The following is a 22,426-nucleotide window of genomic DNA, read 5'->3' on the forward strand; positions in this document are numbered from 1 at the left end:
AGAAAATTAGAAACATACAGTGTCACATGCTTTTATTAGTGGAGAATGGCTTCAAACTAATAAAATAGTATCCAAATAGACTTATAAATGAATAATGTAATTTTATACCAAGGTAACTAGTAAATCTTTGCTTTTCCTCTCCTGAAATCAAATAAAGGTGCAAAGAGAATTCCAACCCCATTCTTTTCTTCCACCCAGAAATTATTTTTAAACATTTTTTAAGTGGGAAACATATAGTCATCAACAAAAACCATGTAAAACTGCTGAAGTTATGCAGCAACCTCATAGGAAAGCAAAGAGGAAGAACATATTCAATGATGAAATTCTAGTACCAGCAAATCTCTAAAACTACTGACAGAAAATACATGTGCAGGAGGAAAGGAATCTTTCTGATGAGCAAAATATTTTCTCTGTCATTTTCCCCCCAAAATGAGGGTAGGAAATGGCTTGATCATAACTCAGGGGAAAAAGACCTACTGGATAATTTGTATCAGAAAAACATAGGAAATAGGGCTATTCAATTATCATATAAAGTAGCTGTATATGGGGGAAGCAATCTGTCTATGCAATAAACAGTAGTGAGGTGTGGAAGGCAATTGAGGACTCTTCCCTCTCCTAACAGGGAAATCTGTTAACTTATGTAATGACAAGTAAGAAAAGGGTATGAGCACAGTGTCAAGAAAAATTTACTATAAGACAAAAAAAAAAAAAGCACCACATATAAATAAAATGGGGTGGGGCACCTGTCATCTGTCTAGAATATTATTACCCAGGAGGCTATAGAAATTGTGATCAAACTATTTCGTGTTAACTAACCTCCATGAAGGTAAAATTTACAAAGTCAAGCAAGAATTAACCGGTCTTTAGAAGATAAAACATAAACTGACAAATCCCAGGGAAAAAAGGAAAAGGCACAGACAGGTGGAAAATAGATTCTTTATCACTTCACTTAGTAATAAAAGATACTTGAGCACAGAAAATAAATTATGAAACAAGTCATCTTGGAGATGAGTGTGAAATGATTAGCACTATGCAATCAGGGAGTGCTTATTGGCTTAATTTTCACCAGTCACACCCAGTACAGACATGGAATAGACCAAGATTTGGGTTTAACTGAAGTTGGTCTTTTCTAAGCCAGGAGGAAGAAAGTGGAAAGATTATGATACTGCATGGAGGGAGAGAAAATTTCAAAAGGAAGAGGTGGCCCAGTGGATGATGGTGGAAACTATGAGTGCCTTGCTGGTGAATGTGGTGTGGTAATGTTGATCTGAAAATGTGTGAACCTGTACTGCTAAATCACATGCACTGTTGTAAACCAATGTCACCTCAAAAAAAAAAAAAAAAAACAACAACAAAAACCAGGTAACTATATAGCGGTAGAGAGTGTAAGTCCTGGAGTTAGAGGCAAGGAATGATGGGAAAGCAGTATTTATTGCATAATTTTAAACATTTATTATTTTGCATTGAGTTAACTCCTAATATTATACAAGCAGTATATATATTATGTTGTTGAGGTTTGGCCAGAATGTATTAGTTAAGATAAAACCTTTAAAGTAGGAATAAAGTGAAGTGGGTAGTTAGCTGCTATGTTGTCTCTGACTTTAACTAGGAAAGATAGGTGACTAGGTATGGGAGAACTGGAAAATCATCTTTCCAGACCAATATGATTTGGGATAAGAAAATAAGATTTATAGTGGGATTGATAGCATACCAGCAATGCTAAACTTATTAAAAATGTTTTCAGGGCGGATCAGTATCTGTTGGCTTAAGCAGTTACTCCAAACTTGGAATTCTTGTTGAGGTACTAAAGCTAATGACTCCCAGAGGTCAGCAGAGACAGCTTTGATATGTTGGACTCACATGGAAGGTTCTCAGAACCACCTACTTTGAAATTCTCAAACATTTAAAAATTGTTATGTATTATTAAAATACAAAATATCTTGCTAAGAAATAAGAAATAAAGAGCTATGATCCTCATTCTAACATAGGAAATCGACTTACAAGTAACGTTGAATCTACCTCTATACTTTGCCTTACCTATCACCATCATCCTCTAAATTGTTTATCTTAATTAAAAATAGTTTTCCACTTAAGATTATATCTGAAAATATATGTATTTTCCTTGATTTGAGTGATTAATGCCATGTGTATTTTCCTGTTACTTGCTCTTTTGCTCAACATTTTGTTTGTGAAATTCATCCATGACATTGACTTCATACAGTATTCACTGCTGTACATAAATAATATCCATGATGTGAACATTTACTCTAGCCTTCCTCCTATTAAAATGGATGAATTTTCCTGTTTCTAAGAGTCTCCTAGTTCCTCACTCTTAGCTCAAGTGCTATGCTTTAACTGTTGTGCATTCTTTTGCCTGCATTGATTCCCCTCTCTTTACTAAATACCTCCATCAACTTATAAACATGTAAAAATACATGTTACCATTTTTAAAAAAATCACATCTGAGGTTCTTCTCCACCTCTTATCTCTTGATTCCAATTCTCATTCAGCAAAATTACTGGGAAGAAATGTCTGTATATGTTATCTCCACTTCTTTATTTCTTGCTTTCTTCTAAGCCACTCCCATCAGGCCTTTGTCCTTATTACTCCATCAGTCAGGATTCAGGACTTTCACTACTCCAAACAGGATTTTCTTCTTTTTTTTTTTTTCTGTTCCCAATGTTAACAATTTACTACATTGCTTTCTATCATCTGCCTATCATCTGAGTCTTTATCTCTTTTTCTCTCCCTCTTACCTAGCTAGCTATACATATTTTTCCGAGTTCTTCAACAGTAAGTTACAGATATGATGCCCTCTTACTTCTAAATACTTAGCAAATATTTACTAAAAACAAGTTCTTTTACATAAGTATCAGGAAAATAGCACAGATACAAAACTATCATGTATTCGATAGTCAATTAAGGGTCTTTTTTATTCTTTTAAATGTAATTAGTTTGCCCCCCCCCCCCCCCGTGGCCCAGCGGTTGAGCGCTGGGTTGCAAAGCTGCCCGCGGCCTCTGCATCGCCGGTTCGATCCAAGGCTGCTTCCCGGCCACCGGAGGAGGATCCCACATGGTGCGCAAACCTCTCCTGCCACCCGCTGCTCCCCTCAGCAGTGTACTTCAGTCCTTCTGCCTGCTCTGCTCCCCACTCTGGCTCTGGTGAATTCTCTCACCCTCCTGCGCTTCTGACTGTACCCAGTGCATGTATAAACAAAATAAACAAACAAATATAATAAATAAATAAATAAAAACATGCCTCTATAAAAAAATAAATAAATAAATGTAATTAGTTTTATGATGTTGCAGGGTAACGATCAATATACAAAAAATCAACTGCATTTCTACTTTTAGTTGTAAATGATTCGAACATTTTAAATACTTCCTTTTCTGTAGGTCAAAATGTATTTAATAAAAGATGTGGAAGCTCTATATACTGACAACTACAAAACATTGCAAAATGAAATTAAAGAAGGCTTAAAATATGGAGAGGTGTATCACATTCATAGATTGGAAGAAAATATACTTCTCATAGTTATATTATTTTAAATCAAACAAAAGTGGAGTGTGCTTCACAGTGTACCTTTAACAGGGTGGTTTTTAAATCCTCCCAGCCTCTCAATAGTATCATGATATCATTTCTTTTTTTGTGGAATTACTTTCATATGATGCTCTTTACATTCATCTGGGTTCTTAGATACAGCCACTCAAACTGTCTTTGCGTTAAATGAAAATTTAAAATTAAAAAAGGAGTATAGGAAATATACTAGGACTCATAAAATACTAGAGAACTAACATGTGACAACATGTTGGAAACAAGGATGGCTACGCAGCCAGAACCACAGCTAAGTTCACCCCACTGACACATCTGGTTAGATGTGGGTACTGGCACTACTATCCTGTTAACGATGCTACCAGCAGCAGCAGCAACACCAGCACTGCCAAGCCCCCTACCCTTATGATTCTAGATCTCAGTCTCATTGTCCATGTTTAGGTTATGTGCTTATCTTCTGGCTAAAACTGTCAGGAGAGAGAGGCCATAGTGAAGGTTAGTCTGGCCAATACCTAAACCCCAAGACCATATGTAAAATGGCAGAGGACCAAGTTCCTATAAGGCTGTTAGGATTCTCATGGGAAGGCAAAGTTGAAGAATGGTGTGCTTGTAAAGTCATTAAGAAGAAAAAGTATACAATTGATATTACATTGGACATGTGAATACTTTCTACCTAGACTTACCAAATTCAAATATTATCACAGTTAAAATCTACCCCCCAAAATAATAAATGCAATAGATATTTATTTCAAAGGAAGGGTCCTTGCACTTAGGAAGGAAATTTATTTCAGAAAAGAGGTTTTCCGTTGTAGATAACTTTAACATATATATAAGTAGCATTGCCTCTCCCATACCTAACACAAGCAAAATAGACTCACATAAGATTTATTACAATTAAGTTTAACAGCACAAATGAAATATCTGATCCAGTCAGCAATGATGTCCATTAGTTGTTTTATGTAATATTTCAGGAGCGTAATATCAGGAACATTAAATAAATAAATTGAAAAGATCTCATGAAACTATGAATTCTAAAGAACCCAAACAACCTCCTCTGACCTCGTTGAACCAAAAGACCACATATAAAAAAATTAATGGGACAAAGGAAAGAACTTGACAAAGAAATTGAAAAGGAAGGGAAATTACTCCATGTAACCACAACTGGGGACAGATCGTATCACAAGATTATTAGAATTTGGAGGAAAACATTATTATTTTTTAAATTGAATTGGATTATTTATTACAGTTCTAAAAAGTATTGAACATGAGGAAGATTCCTAGCAAATATTAGATTATACCAGGAAATAATGTATATGAGAAGAGCGTCTCAGAGATAAATCTCTATATAAACATTACAAATATTAAATTTTTCTTCTTGTAGCTCCAATCTGATAAGAATTGCTCTTATATTTTATAAATAGCAAGTGCTGTAATTCTTCTATTTTACCTTTGCAGATGGGGCAGTGATATTTTTCCATAGTGACAGGAGTGGCACCTCCCCAGAAGTCTGGTCCAGGGGTGACCACTGTGGGGGAATTCAACTCCCAGGACAGAGGAACTCTCGTGCAGGTAAGTGCAACTGTGTCTTTAGTTGGATAAGTTAAGCTAATTGACCCCTGCTTCCATCTTTCAAAATCCTATTTAGCCAAAATTTTGTCTCAGAAGCCTCTCTGAATGCCCAAATGAAATGTGTGATTTTTCTACACAGCCCTCAGATTCCCCTCATACTTTTTGGTATAAGATTATAATTTCTTTGAAAGAAAATACTATATAGACATAAGCACAGTTATAGATACACACACACACACACACACACACACATAAACACAAGAATAGCACACTGATCTTCATGTAACGTCTAGTTGTCCTTTAAATTAATATATAGTTTGTTTTCTCCTCTCCTTGCCTTACCCTCCCATTGGAAAAGCCCACATTGTCTCCCAGGTAATATTAACTGTGTAATCCTGGCCTAAACATCTGCTTAAAATATGCCATGGTCCACAAGAATCCAAGTCAGGGCCTCCCCGGTGGCGCAGCGGTTGCGAAGCTGCCTGCAGCCTCTGCACTGCCGGTTCGATCCCGGCTGCTCCCCGGCCACTGGAGGCGGGTCCCGCATGGCGCGCAGACCTCTCCTGCCGCCTGCTGCTCCCCTCAGCAGTGTACTTCGGTCCTTCTGCCTGCTCTGCTCCCCGCTCTGGTGAATTCTCTCACCCTCCGGCGCTTCTGACTGTACCCAGTGCATGTATAAACAAACAAACAAATAAATAAATAAAACATGCCTCTATAAAAAAAAAAAAAGAATCCAAGTCAAACAGATTTATTTCCTACCTTTCCTTGGATATTAGTTTATATAAACTGCACCCCCATTGCTTGTGTCCTGGTTTTACGTGAAAAATATAATCCAATATGAACCTGGGCACAGTTTTACAGCACTCTGCAGAAGTGAAGTCCACTTTCCTGAGAATACTGGGCAAAGAGGAGGAGGAGAATTTAAACTAGTGTCAGGGGGTCTTGCAAAATAAGAGGTCCTCCTAATGGGATTAAGACAAGTTCATTAAAACAAAACTACCTCAAGACACATAACTCCAACCACTGTGGAACGAATATATACTTGATTAGAAAGTCCTGGTGATTTCCAAAGCCTTTTTCTTAGATTTCTATTTTTTATAATCTCAAAGAATGTGGAGGCTTTTAAACTCCTTAAAGAGAATAAACTACTCTTGCCACCATCGTCCTTAGAATTCATGGCAGTAAAGGAATGCAATTGAGTGTATACTGCTTATTTGCTAACAAGCACAACTAACATTGTCCAATTAGTTAAAAACTGGACGAGAAAGCCATTTCCCTCTTTCATGCTGTTAAATGCTTTTATAAGTGTGAATAATTTGAAAAATTTTAACACTAAAGTTGGCCTATGAATTTTTGGTAGTAATTATGGGTGTGAAGGTCTGACCTTTTCAGCATTCTTATGTGCTCTGCCTTGAGTTCCTTGAAGGTTAATGCTGTACATCAACTGCTCTCGCAGAGCATTGCTGGAAAATTTGAGGGCAGAATTTGTGCATGGGTATTTCTCATTCTCATGGGTTTAAAGGCCTTGAGTGAGTTTTTCTTCTGATACCGATCTCTTCTGAATATATCTACTGCATGGGAAAATAAGGTATGTTATTCCTCTATCTGTTATTCCTCTGAATAACAGATACTGAGAGTAGCTCCCTCTTTGACCGTGTCCTTTACCTCCTTTCAGTTTGCCTCTTCTGAGGAATTGGAATTAAAATCACCCTTTCAGTGTCTTACTTCTCCCTCCCACCCAATGGACATATGTGAAAAAACTGGTGATCTGGACACATTTGGAGACAGTCTTTGTGTCTACTAGCCAAACTGTTACGTGCCATTCCAATATCAAAGCAAATCTACGTTTGCATTCTGTGTTTGTAAATGTAATAATTCTGTAACTCCAAAGCTGGAACTACTCCTAGGCTTTAAATGGAGAACAAAGCTGGACATGTGCATCTAATTAAGCTAAAATTTTACTCATGATTTGTGCTTGGAATTTCTTCTTTTTTTAGAATGAGTAGGGGCCATTTGATTAATATTTTGAATCCTAAGGCAAATCTTGAATCAAATGTTGAGAAAATAAATAATCTTATGTACAATTTTGTATATAACATTGTTATAGGATGTAGTGGCAGGAATGGGCCACAGTGCAGGTTTTCTGAGCCAGCAGACCGGGTAAAGGAGGAGTCAGAGTCCTCAGTGGCTTTTGGAGGCTTTTATTTAGATTCACCAGGCATATGGCAGGCAGGGGTGCTGGGGTCCGGGAGGCTGGCAGTCCTCCCAGCCCCCAGCAAATCCTCACTCTTATCTGGGCTCTCTCTGGCCTTCTCTCTGCTTCTCTTCTTCTTCTCTCGGATTCCATTCATTCTTGGCTTCTGCCAGCATCCCCGAGACACCGCCCTTAAAAGCCCAGTCTGAGCCCAGGTGAATCCCATCTACCTATGCCCACACCCTACACCAGGTGCCCGCCATCAGGCATGCATTCAGGACCACAGGGTTTCCGTCATCTATTCTGATGGTGGGAGGGCAGAAAAACCTGATACTTTTTACCTTATCCTACATGGGACAACAGGATTTATGAGAGGGATATGGAATAATTCAAGATGTGTACTTTCACACACATTGAAGTTTAAACCTGTGTAAGTTTTATTATACAGAATACAAGTGATTAGATATCTCCTTTATTCATTTAACATCAAAACTGGATGGGGTGGAATACATCTGCTCTTCAAGAGGTATTTCACATTAATTTGGTGCTTACCTTGTAGTTTATTGAGGAGTCAATTCCATTTTACAAATCACAGAAGCAGATTAGTTAAATGAATCCGTGCTGACCTAAAAGTCAAGCCTTGGGGGGTTCACCTGTAACTCGTTTTCTGTGCTCCTTGCTTTAGTCATAGCATGTTAAGCTGGGAATGAATGATGTCTGAATACAGTGTTTTATTTTTCTTTGAATGTGCCTTGCAAGATAGGCTGTGTCAACCACCAAGTATGTGCCACCAAGCTGCTTTGAGCTTGGTTCTTTACATGCTGTGTGGAGTTGTGAGGGAAGGAGTCTCTATTGATGTGAGCTAGCAAAAGCAATGTTTTCATTCAAATAGAGTACTCACCTGGGAAATGTAAATTTGGACACTGTAGCCCTTACCCCAACCTTGTTTGCTTTCTTCTCTCGGCTCAAGATAAATAATTGATGTACACACCAAGCTTGTTGCCTTTTTAATTGAAGGCAGTGGGTGACCCTATTTTGATGATGTATTGAAAATGGAGTAGTGTAGTTTTTAAAGAAGATTGGTTGGACTTGGGAGAAGGCTTTACACCTTTAATCTAAGCTAATTAAACCTCTAACATTTTCATATACAGTATTTCCTCAGCTTCCTTTTACAAGACAGCAGGTTTATTTTAACAAATATTTAATGTAAATAACAACCACCACCATTACCACAACAACAAAACAACCACTACAATGCTTTGTGTTGTTTTGCATTTTATGGTGCTTAGGGGGGGAAAAGGCATAAAAATAACTTTGCAGAAAACATGATGGATCTATACCGGGAGGATGAAATTACAGAACTTGAAACATATGGGCTTGTTAAACTCCTTCTCCTTAACTCACTCATCACTCAGGAAGCTGCCTCAATCACAATCTAAAATTGACCATTTCAGGAAAAGCAAACCTCAGCCTTCTCCAGAGGGTCCAATAGTGGGTTGTGGTCACTATTTTACTACCAGTAATTTTAAATCTTCTTGGAAACATACCTTTCTAATTTACTGTAAAGTTTGACGGGTCTGTGAACCCACACTTGGGATGTTGGAACACAAGATAGATATGTAAAGTATGAATTGGGAGGAAAACAAGCAGTATGAAATAGAACTTTAACAACTTGCAATATGAACCTGGAAATCATCTGACTTCAAGTTGCTTCATGAACTGGAATCCCACAGAAAGTCAATCTAAGTTTTTTAATGTCTGCAGGTGGAACTTTTAACAAGTTATAATAGGACCTAACCCCAGTGAAAGTCCTAAACAATGACACTTCAAAAACAAATAGGTCTCTTCATATTTATCTGTCAGAGATGCAGGGGCCCAAAGAAGTCATTAAGAGAGCCCAGAGGAAGCATTTTTTAAAGTTTTCTTCTTCTTGACTAAGAATCTTCTCAAAGTATTATTACTGATCCTCTAGGGCTGTGTTGACTTCATAAAGCAAAGAATATTCAGTTACAGAGCAGTTCTGATAGTTGAAAACCAAGTCTCATCACTACGTCTTGGAAGGGCTAATTAGGTTTCTCTGTGATTGGTTTGAGAATAGAAAGTCTAGACTAAAATAACCCAAAATCTTAATAGACATTTGTTAATCATTTATTTATTTTTATTATATTATTATTATTATTTTTAAAAGATTTTATTTATTTATACAAAATAAATATTGCAAGTATTATTTATACATGTCTGGTACAGGCCAGATGTGTGGGAGGGTGAGAGGATTTACCAGAGATAGAGTGAGGAACAGAACAGGCAGATTGACAAAATACACTCTGAGGGGAGCAGCAGGTGAGAAAGGAGATGTCTGCTATGCCATGTGGGTTGCTCCGCGGCCAGCGGGGATCGAACTGGCATTACGGAGGCTGCAGACAGCTTCACCGGGCTGCGCTCAACCGCCTGCACCACCAGGGAGGCCCTGTTAGTCATTTATTAAGGGTGCAATTTGATCCAACTCAAGAGTTGGATAAATACAATCCCCTGAAAAAAGGAGAGCTAAGTTCCTAAAGTGAGAGGTGCATAGTAGCTTGGGGGGAAAAAAACAGTGCAAACTGGATCTTATCAGAAGACACTGGATGGTTTAATCAAATAGATGACATTGGTCAAATACCTAAGGAGTTTGAACATACTGAAATTTTGTTCACCTGCAGAAGAGTTTGGATATGTTAGTAATGTGTTTAGAAACCTAAGAAAAGAAAAAATAATAAAGCATTATCATCTTGAGAAACAAATGACAACCAAAAAAATTAGGTGTGAAAAATATGAAAATAATTATACTACATGGTTCAACTGTGCATAATATTTTTATAGTCATAATAATGTTAGTATTGGCTATTGATCTTGCAAAATTTATGACTTAGGGGGCTGAGGAAATGTACACATGTGTAAGGGGATGGGGAAAATTAAAACTGCCTCAAATATAATATTACTAAGTCAAGCCAAAAATAGAAAAATCTGGAGTGGTATGATATGCCAATCATTTATTTAAAGATATGAAGATAAGTATAAAAATAGCTATGAGATTCAAGTGTTTCTGGATAATGGGAATTTGGAGGAGGGAAATTTGCTGTCTTTCCTAGCATAAAACAACTGCTTGACTTTTAACCACGTATACATGAAAATTAAAAGTGTTGATGAAAAGCACTTACCAATTTTGCTAGCGCCAAACTCATGACAAAACCACTCCAAATTTGCCTTAAAATCTATGTGCTTTGCCTTAAAGTATGTTTTGGTAGTTTTAATAGCACATAATTTCATCAATTCTAATGTTACTTGATTAATAATAAAATTGTGCTCATTTATAGAGAAAATACTTTATGTAATTATAACTAGCATTGTTAATAGATAATCATGTAATCATCTAGATTTGTTATTTTTAACAAATGGATTTTATAAATGCGAAACTAAATCTTTAAAGTATCTCAAGACATCAAAATGTACCACAGTAATCAGCGGACATACCCAGATATAACTGTTCTTCTGGAGACAAAAATATGTATGAACACTGAGAAGTCAAGTTTCCTCATTGCCACCTTTTTCTTGAATCTGATCCTTTAAATGCCAGTTAAGTGTGACAAGGTTATTTTGAACACAGTCCCTTTGGGTAAATGATCTAAATTTTGCCTATCAAAATAAAGACTTCCACCAAATTAATATAATCCTTATGTAACACAATATAAATCATTTACTTAAAAAAACTTTGATAACAATGTATCTTAACAACTCCAGTGATTCTTCTTTGTTCAGATATTTACCCTGATTATTCTTATATTTCGATTCATTCACACAACACATTGAATTCTAGTGATAGTGAATTCTCGTGATAGTTCCATTACTTAGAGAAGAATGAAGTAAGTTTATTGAATGGCCTTTGTATTCTAGACACACACACATTCATACAACATATATGGGATATAGTCTCATTTAATCTATGTGAATAGTTGTACCTTAACTATTATTATCTCTATTTTAAAAATAAGAAAAATTAAGAAAGCTTTTACTACAATATGTTAACTTACCTAAAGTCACAGAACTAGCAAGAGGTGAAATGGGAATTTGAATCTAGTTATGTCTGATAGATATTTTATTTATTGAAATAATTCATTCAATACTAGATTTCATGAGTATTAAAAAGCTAGATTAAACAACAGTTTTATAACTAACGTGCTTAACACTATGCATTTGAAACTGGGAAAAATTGTTAAGATGGTAATTTTTTTATCAAATTGTATGTTTATACATGTTTATACATATATACATCAATAAATCATTTTTAAAGTTAAATGTTAATATAAGAATTATTGTTTTCTTTCAAAAGTCCCTATAATTCAGCTTATTTCTGATAACTTAGGAACTACTTAGATAGCAATTAGATTATTTCAGGGGCAAACAACAAAATACACAAACATCAGAGATGCGGCATGATGATAATTTGTCTACTAATTGTGCTCTTTTACTTTGCAAATAAATAACAAAATGAGATTTTGGTGATTACCCACCAAAAGATCTTAAGAAGATGATAATACATAAAGATGTTAAAGGCATTCTTGAAAAGAAGTCAGTCTTTAGAGATGGAAAGAATGAAAACAAAGAAGAGGATGGATATTTTTTAACTGAGGATAGAATAAATTACTCTCTATGGGGGGATGACATCACTTGGATAATATTACCCAAATGATTAAAGGGTTGGAAAATGTCCCATTGAGAAAAGTCTAAACCATCTGAGATAGCTTAGTGCAAAGAATGGAAACCATGAGATTATTGTAATAGTGAATGAGATTATAATAATAGCAAATAATTTTTTACTTTATAAAGGGGTATCATTTAGTGGAATTTTCTGCCCTAATGAGCCTGGACATAAAGAATTAGCTATATAGCAAAGTAGCAAAAATGATAGAGATTATTAAAATGGAATTAACTTGCCAAGCAATGTTGCAGGCTATCTTCAAAGGAGACTGTTATAAACACATACTTTCTCAGCCATCTGGAATGGTTTCTATGTGATACTATAGAACACCATATGATGGGAAATAAATCAGGGTTCCCCTTAAGTACCCTTGCAGCTTTCTAATTTAAGGCTCTATATGAACTTTCACTTGGCTTCCTTTTTCAGAGCTCTGCAATTGATGACTTGAGCACTATTGTATAAGGAACCAAGATTTAGATGAGACTGCTGGTGATCCTCGGGCCTTGCCTATTCACAGAGTAGTAGTAGCAGGAACCTCACCGGTGAGCTTATTAAATATGCAGGATGCTCTTAACTGTGATTTCATGAGATACCTTGAGACAGAGGCACTCAGTTCAGCTGTGCTTAGATTTCTGCACAAAAGTAATTAGAAGGGCCCCCCAGGTAGTTCAAGGGGTTAAGCACAGCACTGTGAAGCTCTCTGGGTTCACCAGGGAGCTAACTACATGGCTCAGCAGACCTCTCCTGTCTCACCTGCTGCTCCCCTCAGCAGTGTAGTTCAGTCAGTCTGCCTGTTCTGTTCCCAACTCTGTCTCTGGTGAGTCCTCTCACCCCCCCACACACCTCTGGTCTGTACTCCAGTTCTTGTATGCATAAATAAATAAATCTTTAAAAAAGTGATTAGAAGATAATAACAACAACAAAAAATATACAGGATGGCAGGCCTACTGCAGTCCTGACTCAGAATCTGTCCTTTGAAAAGATTTCTAGGTAGTGCACATGTACCTTGAGGTTTGACAAGCTCTGGTCTAGTCCCTTCTCTCTATCCCTAGAACAAATTGCCTTTTTCCTGAGAAGATTCCTTTTGAAATTGTTGCAAAAGATAATATGGAAAAAAAAGTTCTTCCTTGGCTTGAATGATTACATCTCTGGGTATACTTTTGTGTGTTTCCATTGTACTGTGGAAGTTTTTCTGAAGAGAATCGAACAAAAAAGTGACTCAAGGTTTGCCTTACTCAAAGGCATTAACAAAAAATGTACTTGGCCTACCAGGCTTTCCTCAGTAAAAAGGGACAAGTGAACACTACAAAGAAATTGAGATTTGATATAGTGATTTCTATTTCATAGAAAACTAAAGGAGGTATTTGGTTTGGTGTTTGTCTTTCTCTTAATTTCTTCCTCTCTCTCTGTCCCCCTTTCTTATTGTATGTGTGTACCCACTGTGCATAGATGTGTGTTGTTACGGTTGCTACAATCACAGACCTTGGAAATTTTGACTGTTTTGACTTTTAGCATGTTTATTAGGACGGAGATGGAAAGCAAGCTCTTTGGTTTTGAAGACCAATAGAAAATAAATCCAAGTAGTAAAGCTTTGTAAAATATGGTGCAGATCAACAGCAAACATTTCAAAGGGCTCCACTATTAAGACAACATGGAACCAGAGAAAACAATTGAACAACATTACAGGGTAACATGAAAGTCAACTATGTTAAGGCGGGGCGGGGAGGGGGAGTTCACAATCATTATCTGGTTTTGTGCATTTGTGAGGAAAACAAAGGATGCTTTTGGATTTTAATTATATCAGTCTTCTTAAACTTACTATGAAAAATTATTTTAAGCATATCTGTTTCTCTCCTCTTCTTTATGTGACATATGTAAAATAAATCGCTGTAGGTGATTTATCACGCTCTGCTCTTCTCCTTACTTTTCCCCATGCCCTTGTAGGAAGAGATGGATTGGGCTGGAAAAAGTGAAATATGATGGCTAGCACCGTCATAAAGACAGCTTATAATCCAGTTTAAAATATGGAACATTATCTCTAAACGAATTTAGAAAACGATTACCACTATAGTGGCCAAGTTAACTCAAACTCGTTTAAGCAAATTTGTTTTCTCTGAATGAAGCATGAACTCTCTAGAAGGGGAAGCTCACTGTAATTTTAAAGTGTTAACATTTTTCATCTAAATAGCTAAGGATTTAAGCATTTCTGTTTCTACAAGTGACCTTCTCCTTTTCAGTTTATAAACTAACAGATAAATACCTCCCATATGATGCTGTGAATTTGTCTTGAGCTTCTGCAGTAATTAGTGAGGTTTCTAGATGAATTATGCCATTTAACATCTGTTATTAACTATAACCACATTTATTGCCTCATAACAATATCATTATAAAGGAAAGCTGTGCAGATGAGAAGCATTTCTTTGTAAACCCTAATAAGTGTACAATGTGTGTGTAAATATTTACTTTTCCATAATTCTCTCACTGTTTAATTGTGACTCTGTGTTTAGCCATTTTAATTAGGTTGAATTTCCAGCCCTTTAGCATTTGGATATTTAAGTTTAATGTTCTGTCGATAAAATTTTCTTGCTTTTAACCTATGTTCCATGTTAAAGAAGCTCTGTCTGTGCAGTATAAAAGCATTAATTTAAACAGTAATTAGCTGAATGGAAGCCCATTAATGGGTTGGAATCCATTCTGGGAGCACTGTGGCCACTGTAGATTTCAGTGAAATGCCAAAGTATTGTTTTAATTATCAATTGATTGATATAGCATTGGTTTACAACACTGTACATGATTTAGAAATGTAGGATCACACTCTTCAGCTGTATGTCACCTCACAACACCCACCACCAACACACTGAATGTCCTTCAATTGATTCCATTTTGCTCCCTCCCCACTTTGCTCTCCCCGCTGTTCCTCCAGATTCTGCCAAAGTATTTTTTCAAATACTTCACTACTTGTCAAAATTGAGAAATGCATAAAACTTAACATTAGTATTTTTATGATGAGCTTAGACCACTTTCCATATATTATTCCTTCTGTCTTCAGGTAGAAAAGAAACAGCTGAATGATGGCAATGGGAAAAGGGAAGAGGAAGCCTCAGTCACCTAGCTAGAATGAAAACAGAAATAAATTACGGGATGAAAAAGACCTTTCTGGAGGAAGAAATGTGCAACTAAGTCTCTATGATTTCTCATTTAAGTGTTTCATAACTTCTTTGGTTTGGGTTGGGTGGGTACAGATGTGGGTAGAGAGTAACTGCTATAATCCTTGGGTGTTTCACTTCATAGGGGTGGAAACAGGGTGAATTTTTCTGTTGTGGTAGTGTTGCTGGTACGGTGAAATAGATCAGTATACAGTGATGCAGACTGGTGAAAATCTGATTCAACACAGAATGCATTCTTACATCCCTGGTAAGAGCAATAGCTGAATCCTCTAACATCTCTTGAGCTAGCAGAAACAATAATAACAATAATAGCAATAAGACTTAGCACTTATATATCACATACTATGTATGTGTTGGGCACTCTTTTAAAAGCACTTTACATATATTTGTTCCCCTAATCCTCACAATAATATAATGAGATAAGTATTATCAACATTCCTATTTTTTGAATGAGGAAAGATGCTCAGAAAGATTGACTTGCCAGAAGTCACGGAATTGTACTAAGTTGCAGATCCATGGTTATGTGGACTGTTTGACTCCAGACTCTGTGTTCATAGCACTGCTCTCTACTGCCTTCCCTGACAGCCATGTCAATAACTTATTGAGTCATTGCAATATGTCATGTCTTGTTTTAAGACTACTTATATGTCATCATATTAAATCCTCATAACAGCATTGTGTTATGGCTATGACTTTGCTCATTGTACAGGTGAACCAGATTTCCAGCCTTTGCACAGTGGCCTGAGACAGCCTGGCTTTAACTGTAATATGATTTAGTTTCCATAACTTTCTTTGGAGAATGGCCTCCAGCATGTGGGGAGATTAGTGCAGTAGCAGCAACAGGGAAGGAAGAACTACAGAAAAATTACCCTGGGCACACAGTGAAAGTAGCATTGGAGTCACAGGCTAAGGTAGCCAGGGGACAGAGCCTGGACACAGATTTGCTGCCTACAGTCCAAGGAAATAGTATGAACAATTGCATGGGAGAGGATAATGGCTCTCCCAAGTACTTCCCGAGGACAGAAGAAACTTGAATAAGGGCAGGCTGTGGTGATTACCATGATAGAGTTTGTATCCAGCAGTTTTAATTAGTTTATGTAGGGTTTCAGTTGTTTCTGCAGTTGGTAATCTTATGTCTTGATGTTTGAATTTTCAAATTCTGGCAAAACACTTAACAGTTACATTATTTGGTCATTTGTGATATCCCTCTCCAAAGTCATATGCAGAGAAAACCAGACATAGTATTCTGTGATGGGCTCAGATAAAGAAAAGAGGAAGAGGCCAGGAAACTAGAGTGCGAACAAGTACTATAAAGTGAGATAGAGATCAAGCCAGCTGATCTTCTCCCAGACTCTTGAAGCAAAAGTGAATAGCTAAAGTTATGGACAGAGACATTTCCAAGGTCAAAACTATCACTGCTCTTAAGGGAAACTCAAGAATGACACAGGAAAGAATGAAGGGATTTATTTTCTTGGTGGAAAGTCTGAGTTCTTTAAGTCAAGAGGCCATTAGAGAGTTGAAACAAACATGTTCTTGTGAGGTGAAAGGGGAAGAGAGTGCAAAAAAGTCATCACAGGACAGTGACCAGCAGATTGGCAAGAAGGGGCTCTCAATAGAAACAAGAATTTTGCAGTAGTCTCCAAACTTAGTTGATTGGTCTGTAGAGTTCCTGACAGTTCACAGAAGCTAAACTACTAGAAGATATCTAGGTCTTCAGCTCCAGACTGGACCACCATAGTTATTGTTGAGTCATTGGAGGACTCTGTGGGTGCTCTTTATTCTGGGGAAATATGCAAAAATATTCTGCAGCAATAATACCTAGGTCTTGACAGCTGTTGTGAATGATGTAGCAAGAGAAAGAGATAAAAATGTCAGAAACAATCTCACATTTATGTACCTAGAAGAAAAGTCAAGGAAGGGAGCTTATGTTGGCAAGAAGACAATATATTCTGATTTGCATATGATAAATTTAATGAGTCTAAAATTGTGTGGTTTTTCTCCCTGACTTATCTACATGGACCTTCTCATCTATTCTGATGGTATCAGGCTGATGGTCTCATCAGGGAACAATTATGAGAGCTATTGATTGCCATCCAGATTCTGATCTCCAGAAAGAGGGAAGAAGTTGATGCTGATGTGAGACTTCAGGCATTAGCCTCTTAGCTGAGTGCCTTTAAGCATTATTTTTTTGCCAATCATTAAAATTCAAGGCCAATCTATAAATTTAGCTTCTGTTACCATATCAAAGTTGTAGTTTCATTAAATTGCAAAACCTAATAACTGTCTCTTGCTAAATCTAAATTCTTCAAGGAAAATTCAGACCTTCCAAATTTCTCTTCATTTGTGCCATTATTCATCTAGCGCCTCAAGATCATTAATATCACCACTATGACCTCATTTCCACTCCTACACAGATAACATCTCAAAAGGCCTCTCCTTGGCCATTCCTATTACTGATACTTATATTTATAAAACTTTATTAAGATACTAGGTTGATGCTAGTGCCCTGTCTCTGGATCCACATAGCATCATCCAGCAGACACAATCTAGCCAGGATAGTTAGTAATGTCCCAATTTAAAAAAAAATAAGAATCCCAAGTTTCAATTGAGATCCAATGGACCCATAAGACCACTTGTAGGTGCCATAACCAGGACTGAAATTGGTTTTCTGATCCCTAGACTGATGATTTTATCACTTTGCCACTCTTGGACACAACTCCAAATCTCAAGAACTATTAAATCTGTAAAGACAAAGGCAATCTCCTGTCTCTCTGGAAGAAGATGCACAATTCCCAAATTAACTCAGATATAATGTAGGAAGACTTCTACTTATCCTAGAGGTGAGGAAGTTTTTATACCTTATCCAGAGAGATTGAAAAGCACTAGACTTCACTAATAGCCCTTCATAACTTCTACATAAATCATGTGAGCCTGTTTCTAAGAATACTTATATCTAGCTGTCACACTTGACTTCCTCCTCATGAGTCAAGTGGCTTTCTTTTGTAATCCTCAAATCACTTTGCTTCCCACTCTCAAAAGTCATGAGCAGGTCAGTTATAGCCCCACAGCATAACTTAGGGTTGAGAAACACAGAGCAATGGCACGGTACCTTCCATTTCATGAACACTATTCTTGGCCTGAGAATCTCATTGACCTGGAAATCTCACTTAGGAAAATTGACATCTTTTTTCTTGCCTTGTTGTGGCAACTTTATGCAATAGCAAAAATTTCCAGGGACTTGTCAGTATGATGATGATTTTTATTTATAAGATTGAGTTATTCTTGATAATTCTTCCTTCTCATTGAATGAGACCTAGGCTAGATTTTCTGTTACTGATGCATTGATTTGTAATTAGTGGGATCAGAAAAACAAAAGGTCCTATGAGTTGTCCCTCTTTACTAGCAGATAAGAATAAAAAAATGTGAGCATGCTTTTCCCAGTGGTTAATTTTCTGTTTTACTGGAGATCAATGTCTGATTATACTTACTTAAGAATAGGACTAGAGATTTTTGAGAGGACAAGAATTAGAACTCAGAAAGTTATGTAAAGTTGAAACATCTGGCGTAATGAAAGAAAGCTCAACAGCTACTGAGAAATTTTATATTGACTAATCAATATGAGGTGAGAACAGTTGACTGACAAACTCATTGCTAAAATATATTCTAAAACTAAAAATTCGGACTTGTCTTTCTCCTCCTAAGAACTTTCCTTATCTTCATGTTACCTGTAGGATAAAACCTCAGCTCTGTAACATAATTTTAATAATATGGGCTTTACCTATCTGTTCTCCTACATCTCTGGTCACCTGAAACACCTGGTTTTCTATTCTAAGATTTATAATTCTCTGTGTAACTGATACCTCATAGTCCTCTCTATATATTCTTGTGCTTTGTTTTCTGCTTGGAATGCCCCTATTTTCAACACCTAACCTTCTTTCTATTTTTTTTTTCATTCTTTAAAATTTATTTTTTACATCATTTTTAAACAATGTTCATTTTTAAACAATATTTGTGTAGTCCCCATAGAATTTCCTTCACCAATGCACCCGTACACCATCACCTCAGTCCCCTGTGCTCTTCCCTACTTCCCTCTCAATGTAACTCAAATGGCACCTCTTTTGCCCCATCCTTCCCCAAGTGATGTAGGGGATTCCTCTTGTGTGCTCCAAGTAGTCTTCATCATTGTTGTCATCATCATTATCGACTGGATTAGTTTCTTTATTGGCTGAATGCATATCAAAATGCAACCTCAGATATAATATGAGAGACTAAATGATTGTATCCTGCTCTCAAAACAGTTGTCAACTATTGTGCTTGTTCTCTTGCACTTTTCCTATGTTTTCTATTATGTTCCTGTCTTGATTTCTCCTTACTCATGTCAACTCCTTTTGAGAACTGAGAACAGTTGAAAGTGACTTTATAACCTTAGAGCAACAATCAAGACCAGGTAATACTTCATCATCCACCCCCTCAAAAAAAATCAAAAAACAACTAGGTAAGAATTTATAGGTATATAGATCCACAATATACTTTTAAATCCAAGATATACTTTTAAAATGCATTCTCCTCTTTGCTCCCCTTTCTCTTGCATTTTTTTGGAATTGTTCCAAACTCCTTTTTAGGATACTTGATCTTTAAGTACTCAAGTAAAGCTAAAACTTGTCTTGGTTCAATCTGTTGCAGTTTCCTTTTTCATGACATTACAAGAATCAACTAAATTTTTAAGAGTCCAGAATGTTGCAGCTGAAGAAGCACTTTCATATTTGAAGAAAGCATAATCAAAATTCTTTCCCCATATGCTACCTTTTCAGCAGGACTATTTTTTCACCCTTAGAAATTTATAGTGTCAGAACTTCTCAAAGAAATTGAGAGTTGAGAATTAAACTCAGAATGATGATATAACTACATTTCAAAGAAATTGTCTCTTTTGTCTCTTATCCAGATTCTTCTCTGGTCCTGGGATTCTCCCACACCCAACTCTGTGTCATAGACCTGGACCAAGCTTAAAAGAATCATTGTGGAAAAAAAGGAAGTACATTTCTATTTTCATCCAGTGCAACATGTGGTCTAAGATGCATATTGGAGAGCAGGTTTTTTTTTTTTTTTTGGTCTTATGATATTTAAAATTCTTCTGATACCATCTGGAAACAGGTTTCCTTTAACAATATCCATCTATCCCCACATTTTTGTACTCTTTATTTCATGTTTCCTTTCTGTTTTTCATGACTTCTTGGTTGTAGTCGGAGAGATGCCTTTTTCCATTGCACACCTACATTTGGTGAGTTCTTCCTCAGGCTCTATAGGGTGGGAATGGAGGTGGGGGTAGAATGTACCTCCTCAGCAGTTTTCTCATTCAGGAGAGGTACATTCCAACCACTCTTAAAGATTTCTCTTCTTTCTAATTGCTTCATCTTGAGCTCTTTTCCAGCATGCACTTTCACATTGCTAGTTGGGAACTTTTATGCTTCTTTGGGGGCAAGTAGCTTATCCTATATGCTAACCATGATAATAACTTTTACGGAGCAGCAAGCATAGAAATATCAATAAATACTCAAATGAGTGAAAAAGTGAATGACTTTTACCTATTATAATTTTCCTTCTGGACTGCTTCTTTCTCTCTTTTTTCATTTCTTGAAAGGAATGCTAGATTTACTAAGCCCTTTCTCTTATGTGTTGTTTTTATTTATTTTTTCACTTTTTTTCTGGTAAGGTAGCTTTGACTAGTAGTCAGGACAAATCGCTTAGTATGAAAGAGGTATAGACAAAGTGCTGATGCAGAAAAAACATATATTCAGCTCCAAGTATGCATGCAGACTGAGTGTAGATGGAGTAATTCAACATGGAAGTGCTCTATGTCCATAAAATTAGTTCATTAGGAGGCTTTTATCTTGAAACTGTAATACCTCTAATTAGCATAACTTTGAAATCTTTCTAAGCTGCCCAAGTAAGTGATTCTCAGTCTTTGCATGTGATCTTTCAGCCTTGGCATTGTTAAATCAAGCTGACTTAAGTTTAGTCATAATGACAAAACTTTCAGAGGATACAGCGAGTTACTTTGATATTTCTACTTTACTCTCAGAAAGAACTTAGTTCTCTAGGGTATGAACATTTCCAGAGAGGTTGAGAGCCAATGGCCATTCCAGGCTGTTACTACTAGTTTCTTCTGACTATACACTTTACATGGTATTAGAAGCAATGAAATTAATTTTAAGAAAGTCAAGTTGTAGGAAATTCCATGGCTTGTACATGGACTTCTCTCTGCAGTTAGGACACAGGCATTTCTATACATAAGCATCTGATTAGGCGTGTTGGGGCTATTGGGCAAATTTCTCCTGGGATTTCTGCTCTGCTTCTGTCTACACAGCCTTAAATCAGAGTACTATAAAATGTGCTTTGTTGTGGCAGCATTTCATTGGGAATGGAGAGTTGCTTTAAAGACCTAAAAGTAGTAGCAGAGAGTAAAGACCTGATCATTCCCTGGCTTATCTTTGTTGTCTTTATGGCTAGAACAGTTAACCTCATTGAGAAGTGCAAGGCTTTTCCATCTTAGTATTCATTGCTGGAGCATGGAACAGATTTTCTTATAGAAATAAAGTAAGTGAGGTATGTACAGTTGGAATAATGCTGTTATTGCTCCCCATCACTTGAAATTAGGTCTTTGTGGATGAGATTGGGCCTCCTATGGTTACATTCCTGCAAGACTACTCCATACTTAAAAAGCAAAAGTTGGTAATATAGTTTATCTTACAAATATAAGTTTATCTTATATTCCCAACAAAAGTTGGGAATATAGTTTATCTTACAAATATAAATCATGTCTACTCAAAACAGAAGTGTAGGGGCCTCCCTCATGGCACAAAAGGTTAAGTCTCAGCACTGTGAAGGTATGTGCAGCCACTGTAGCATGAGTTTGATCCCTAGCCAGGGAGCTAACCTTCCATGTCACAGCAGATCTCTCCTGTCTGCCTGTTGTTCCCCTCAGCAGTGTATTTCAGTAGATCTGCCTGTTCTGCCCCCCATTCTGTATCTGGTGAATCCTCTCACCCCCTGTACCTCTAGGCTACACCCCAGTTCCTCTATGCAAAAAACAAACAAAAATAAGTGTAAATCCTTAGTTAATTCCCATTGTTGGTGGTGCTGGGATTATCCAGTCATGCAGTTCCTTTGTGCCAAACCCAAACTTAAGGTTTAGAATTTGACATAGTTGC

The sequence above is a fragment of the Talpa europaea genome, assembly GCF_964194135.1.
Source record: "Talpa europaea genome assembly, chromosome: 7".
Classification (NCBI taxonomy): domain Eukaryota; kingdom Metazoa; phylum Chordata; class Mammalia; order Eulipotyphla; family Talpidae; genus Talpa; species Talpa europaea.